The following is a 6,000-nucleotide window of genomic DNA, read 5'->3' as shown; positions in this document are numbered from 1 at the left end:
GCTGAATAGATCATAGATGAAAAAGACAATATATGAGCCCCTGTATATTTTAATTCAGTTGTGAGTCACCCATACTCTGCGATCATCTAATGCAAGACAGAGGAAAACATGAAGACATTTGTAAGCTGGTCTGAGACTCCAAGTGAAGAGTGGGGTATAAATCCAATCTCCTCCTCCTCCTCCTCCTTCTTGTGAGTAACTCTCAGATTCTCAGACCCTGCTGTACAGATTGAGCCTCAGACTAGAGTCCTGACTCTGTGCATAACCTTGGGCTGGACCTTGACTATGCTTCTTGAGTTGGTGCTCTTGCTTTACTCACTCTGTGCTCTGACAGAGCACCCTATGCCATTCCTGGCCTAGTTTGTGACAGGGTTATCAAATGGTTTTAGCTAGACATTGATTGATTGTGTATTTTAAGTGTCTGGAGCATTTCTAATGATTGAAATCTCCAATCCAAAATATTTGTGGGATTTTAGTCATATCATTATTACTCCTGTCTCAAATGATAATTTTAACCTGTCTCAAATGATCATTCTCCACCATCCTTTTTCTATTGGTATGCATGCCAATATATTTCTCCCCAGCTGAGGCTAATGTAGCAAGTTTGGGGGCTTTACCACATGGGTTTTTTTGTTGTTGTTGATTCTGTCCCCATACTGTTTTGCTTTATACCCTGATTTCTACATGCATTTTGAAATATACTGGGTTCAGACGCATATAGTGATCAGCTCATAGTTTATTAGTGATTCAGCAAGTAAAAAGAAGACTGAAAATCCCTGGCTGAAGCTGGGTGTTTAAGCATGCAAAAGGTTATACCCCAAACACACCCCACTCCCAAAGATAGACTATTTACATTACATTGGCCCTGTTCATACGAGGCGTTTTGGGCTGAGAGGGGGACAGAACGGGGGCGGAGCAAATGGGCGCGATCCCACAGCAATATCTGGGAATCGTTGCCTGCCCGTCCCTGATCCGTCCCTACCGCCGAAAACGCGCACTAAAAAAGAACCACCTACCTAGGTGGTTCTTTCCAATAGAGCACCTCAAGCCAAGCTGTGGGATCGGCTGGCGTGTCCTTGCGCTGGTGCATCCCGGCCCCTGACCATACTGCGCATGCTTGGGCATGCACAGTTCGGCAGACTCCCCCTCCCATCCGACTCTTCCTCCCCGGCATCTGATCGTGCTGGGGAGCATCGCGCCGCGGCTCGGGGGATCCGTGGGATCCCGCCGCAGCGTCTCAACTTTGGTGCGGCTCAGATTAGCTGCAGTTCAGCCGTCCTTTTCCCTGCCGTGTGGCAAGGACCATTGTTTCTCAATTGGTTTACTCTAGGATCCTTGTTTCCGTACTGGTCCATTCTAGGATCCTAGCCAGCTATTGTTATGCATTCCCAAGCTATGTCCGTTGGTAAGTACAGTTAAGGCTCAGTACTTAACAATTTTCATGCCTTTAGTTTTCACTTCAGTGTTTTTGTTTTTGCCCTGATTTTTTTCCAGCTCTTTTGAGACCACTTTTACCCCAATGTTTTTGTGGAGGCTGAGTTTGAGCAGCTTTTTCCTAGTGCATAATGTTTCTATCAGTTTTGTTTGTCCCACCCACCTTCAGCCTATTTTTCAGTTATTGTTAAACCACTCCCTCCCAAGATGAGTGATTTCAGGTTTTATTTAAAATGGCCCCCAAATATTGATATAATACTGTATTATTGTACTGATAGTTCAAACAGTTTCTCTGAATTTCTGGCTTTCATTTTAAAAAATAAGTCTCTAGCCTTTTCCCTCACAGAGCTATAAGGGCAAAGGGATATCTCGGTGAGGAAAGGAACTGGAGACCTTTTACTGCAGCACTGTGAAAATGAGTTCCCACTAGGAACTTCCTGCTTTAAAATGCTAGTGAGTCCCTGGGAATACTATAATGACTAGTTTGGTCCATAGTCCCTCATGTTGGTAATGAAAGAGATGGGAACACACCACTTGTTGAAACTTTCAGTTTCTTCTGTTCATTTGGCATCGTCTCACACATTGAGACGTACAACAGACACATGCATACTGAGACGACACTACCAAAAGGAAATTCTGATATGACTGTAACTACAATTGTATCCTTCAGGGTGGTTTTTTCAAGATGAGTGATTTCAGGTTTTATTTAAAATGGCCCCCAAATATTGATATAATACTGTATTATTGTACTGATAGTTCAAACAGTTTCTCTGAATTTCTGGCTTTCATTTTAAAAAATAAGTCTCTAGCCTTTTCCCTCACAGAGCTATAAGGGCAAAGGGATATCTCGGTGAGGAAAGGAACTGGAGACCTTTTACTGCAGCACTGTGAAAATGAGTTCCCACTAGGAACTTCCTGCTTTAAAATGCTAGTGAGTCCCTGGGAATACTATAATGACTAGTTTGGTCCATAGTCCCTCATGTTGGTAATGAAAGAGATGGGAACACACCACTTGTTGAAACTTTCAGTTTCTTCTGTTCATTTGGCATCGTCTCACACATTGAGACGTACAACAGACACATGCATACTGAGACGACACTACCAAAAGGAAATTCTGATATGACTGTAACTACAATTGTATCCTTCAGGGTGGTTTTTTTACCAATGCATAGCACCTCATATGAACATCAGTAAAATACCACACAAAATTAACTGCACTTATAGTCACTTTTGTTTTTGGCTTTAACACAGGGCACATGCATTTCGGTAGTGCAGAGGTAGTGCAGAGGAGAAGCAAATCTTCAGTGGAAGAACATGAAAACTGTGGCACACAGTGCATGTACAATTCTCTATGCAAAATTCAGAACTGAGAAATTAAACAATAGGGATGTGAAAGCTACCAACCAGAGCAGTTCTTCTTCATTGTGCAAGTGGTTGTCTAGAGAATAGGAGGTCCCCCCCAAACCCCCTAAGTTGGCAATGCAAGAATGTCTATATGCAAATATCTCCAATCTGTACAGTTTACCTGTCTTTTTCATTAATGATGATTGCTAGTCATGTAGATATCAGGGACATTGACATGCCTCACATCTTTGTAAGTCAGTGACAGATTAATTTCTTACATTAAAGAATGCAGTGGGAGGAGAATATGCAGAAAAGTTGTGGAAGATGTTTAAAGTTACATTAAAGAATCTGGTGATAGTGAGAGATATTTGGGTGAAAGACGTGGTGGTGGCAGTGGGGGGTGGAGAGAACCTGTGGGACAGTTGAATAAGATCAGACATGCACCACTGGCTTTTAAATGCAATCAAATACACCTGACTGTTGGACTTTTAGCTGTGTTGATCACAACTGGTGACCAGACCAGACCATGTAATGAACCAGTGAGAGGAGAAGGAGGAGGAGAATTGGTTCCATACCCTACTCTTCACTACTAGAAGGAGTCCTGCAGTGGATTACAATCACCTTCCCTTTCTCTCTGCACAACACATACCTTGTGAGGTAGATGGGGCTGAGAGAGTTCTGAGAGAACTGTGACTGACGCAAGGTTCTCCTGATGAGGTTCATGTGGAGGAGTGAGGAATCAAACCCGGTTCTCCTGATTAGAGTCTGCTACATTTAACCATTACACCAAGCTGGCTCTCTTCTTTAGTCTGAAGTTAGATTTAAGCATCGTCTTTAGTCTGAAGTTAGATTTATGATATTTTTCACCCCATTTCTGGTACACAAGAAGGTTAGACAATTATAGGTATCAAAAGATGGGAATTAAAACATAGACCCAAGATTCCTGGCTGCCAGCATCCATCTGTGCCACTCACAAATAGACATATAATTGCAGTTGCTCATACCCAATTGGTTTAAGGAAAAAAATATAGTGGGGGGAAATATTTTACCTCTGAAAAAGAATGGATATTTTGGGAGGGTTCCAAGAACAAGCTTCCTTGGAAAAGCCAGAGAACATTCCTTGGAAAAGCCAGAGAACGTCCCAGTCCACATTTCTATCCATATCTGTTGTTGTATATCTGCCAGATTGATCATGAGTTACCTAACACAAACTGTCACCCTGATCCAGAGCAGCTGTCTAATTACAATTTTGTTATTATTAATTACACAGTAGAAAATCATTTGTAATTAGCTCAGCCTAAATCATAGTTTAAACAGCCAAAAATTACATTACAAACTAAAGTGTAATTAAAGCACTACAGTAAAGTGTTTATTTAAACCCAGTTTAGTTGCAGCAGATTTTTCAATCAGGGCATCAGGCTCACACATAGATTTAATTAGTCTCCAGCACTGACAGCCACATACTGCATTTATTCATTGAGCATCAATATTGCTGAACAAATGTAAATAAAATTTAGACAGGCATTCTTTAAAGGGACAGTCACAGAAACATCTGGGAGAGATAATGAGGGTGGTAATGATGGGAATGTTAATGAGCCCTCAGCACTCTTCTGGCATCTGTAGATTTTCACAGGCACAGGATGCCGAGACTCTGAATTCTGAATATTGACACTCAAAATCCAGCTTGTTTGCAGTGGCATGGGGCAAGTCACTGAAAACACTTTGGGTCAAATGTGGTTTCAGCAGCCAGTTGGACAGCTACCAAGGCTCCATGATAGATATATCATCATTAGATACAAGGAACGGAAGAGCTTGAGAGACCTGATCTGAAAAAAGTTGGAAATTGGCCCACTTAGGAAGATTCGGGATTTTTAAGGAGATCATTATGAGAGATGTGTGGCTGCTGCAAATACAGCAGACTCACATCTTTTCTTTCCCATTTCTCCATAAAGACCACTAAATAAGAAATCCCTTCTTTGGGATTTCTCCATAAAGACCACTAAATAAGAACACATGACATGATGTTGCACTTGGCAGCCAGTTATGTAATACAATAAAGTCATGCCAAGCATTTTTGCTTCTATGAAAAGCATGGTCAGTGGGGCTACTGGACTGATATTTTCTGCCAGCAGCCACGCGTGTCTTCTCCAGAGTAGGTCTGCATTTTCAGACAGGGTTTCCTTACCCATACCTGCAGGCGGGGGTGTATCACCCTGTTTCGTGCATGTAAGAACCTTTCAAAATGTATGGCTTTGAATTTGGTATGACAGCTCCAAGTTAAAGACTGAGGGCAACTAGAACATCCTATTCTTGGCCTGTCTCTGAAGACAGCTGGGCTCAAGGTTGTCATGCTTAAGCCACTGTTATGGTAGGCATATGGCAGCATGCTTAAAAGAGGCAAGGGGTAACCAAATTCTTTATTCTGGGAACTGTTCTAGGACTCTACAAAGATATCTCTATTCCCTTCCATGTATATCGGCCAAGGGTGACCCAGCATCTCCCATTCTACTGTAGAACCCAGGAAGTTCTCAAACTGAGTACTGAGAGGTTGCTAGGGAAGGATTTGAGAGGTGGTGACTTTCGTCTCTTCAGCAGTTAGGGTTGGAGCTACAGCAAATAGAGCAGGGGCCAGATACCATCTGGTCATCACTCAGAATTGTTCAAAGTCATTCCATAAATTAATCCTTATCAGCTTTAATCATCCTGCCAAGTTTGCCAGCAATGACACCAGCAGCAGATTTGCTCCTTAAATCTAAAGTCTAAACAGCGTTACTCAGCAGTAAATCCTATTTTATTCAGTTGGGCTTACTCCAAGGAAACTTTCCATAAGACTGCAGCCTTACACTGTGTGGGATTGCACTATGGCTAAAACAGTAGATTTTATTTTCAAGCTTACTTAGGGGTGATAGTTGACAAGGATGATTGTATTCTATCAACTTCTTTAATTGATTCACACACACACATCCATTTATTTCAGGATAGTTACAATTAGTTTTTCATTACACTTGACTTACAGTTTTTGTGAACCCATCTGTAAATCTGTGATTTTTACTCAGATGTATATTTAAGGAAGATAAATTATCAGCAGGTTAAAAACATCTGAAATAGAAATAAGCATTTATTTATTTATTTGATTTATATACCACCCTCCCCGCAGGCAGACTCAGGGCAGTTGACATCAATCTTAATGTAACACCATCGAAAGAACCATTAAAATAACAA

Source organism: Gekko japonicus, unplaced genomic scaffold, assembly GCF_001447785.1.
Source record: "Gekko japonicus isolate JY-2015 unplaced genomic scaffold, Gekko_japonicus_V1.1 scaffold93, whole genome shotgun sequence".
Lineage (NCBI taxonomy): Eukaryota > Metazoa > Chordata > Lepidosauria > Squamata > Gekkonidae > Gekko > Gekko japonicus.
The sequence above is the reverse complement of the archived record's forward strand: the minus strand, read 5'-3'. Positions refer to the sequence as shown.